Source organism: Cucurbita moschata, unplaced genomic scaffold (genome assembly GCF_002738365.1).
Source record: "Cucurbita moschata cultivar Rifu unplaced genomic scaffold, Cmos_1.0 Cmo_Scf00799, whole genome shotgun sequence".
Taxonomy (NCBI): Eukaryota; Viridiplantae; Streptophyta; class Magnoliopsida; order Cucurbitales; family Cucurbitaceae; genus Cucurbita; species Cucurbita moschata.
The window spans coordinates 1-704 of NW_019269315.1; the positions used below are offsets into that span (position 1 = coordinate 1).

Genomic DNA, 704 nt, shown 5'->3' on the forward strand with positions numbered 1-704 from the left:
TTAGCATCCCGGTTTCCATTTAAGGGGTTGTGTTCTTGGATTTTAAGTTTGTTAAGCCCACATGAACTTGGCTTGAGATGTGGTTCTCTATAGCCCAACTTGTCAAACTCACTCGGGTGCTCATCTCTATCATGATGTCGTTCAACAAGAGAGACCTCGAAAACGATTGGATTATCGCATTAACCATTTGAATCACCTGCTCATCTCAACCATGACGTTGTTCAACAAGGGAGACCTCGAAAATTGCTCATCTCAACCATGACGTTGTTCAACAAGAGAGACCTCGAAAATGACTGAATTATCGCATTAACCATTTGAAATTGAACAAAGTATCTATAACATAACTCTAACAAAGGTCGAAAGTACATAAAAGTTTTTTTAATCCAAGATAGAAACTGTAAAATAAAATGAAATAAGAAAATAATATTTCATTGCCGGGAATCGAACCCGGGTCTCCTGGGTGAAAGCCAGATATCCTAACCGCTGGACAACAATGGATTTTTGGTGTGGATGTGCTGAAGTCTTTTGTCAGATCGCTGAAGAGTTTTAGCATGATCTTTTGCTTAATGTCTAACTCTTCGACAAGTCCTTCCATGTGTGTGTTAGAGTTCTCAGAGCTACCGCGACGATTCGAGCTGTTCGATTGTGTGGCTCTTTCTTCAAAAGAGTCAATATCAAATGTTAGGTCTTTGATTGGCAACCCA

General features: G+C 39.8%; 1 non-coding gene across 1 annotated transcript; it reads right to left on the reverse strand.

Annotated features, from left to right (window-relative positions):
- Positions 1-426: 426 nt before the first annotated feature.
- TRNAE-UUC lies at positions 427-498 on the reverse strand. The gene has a single exon. It is a non-coding gene; the product is annotated as a tRNA-Glu (tRNA).
- Positions 499-704: the final 206 nt, after the last annotated feature.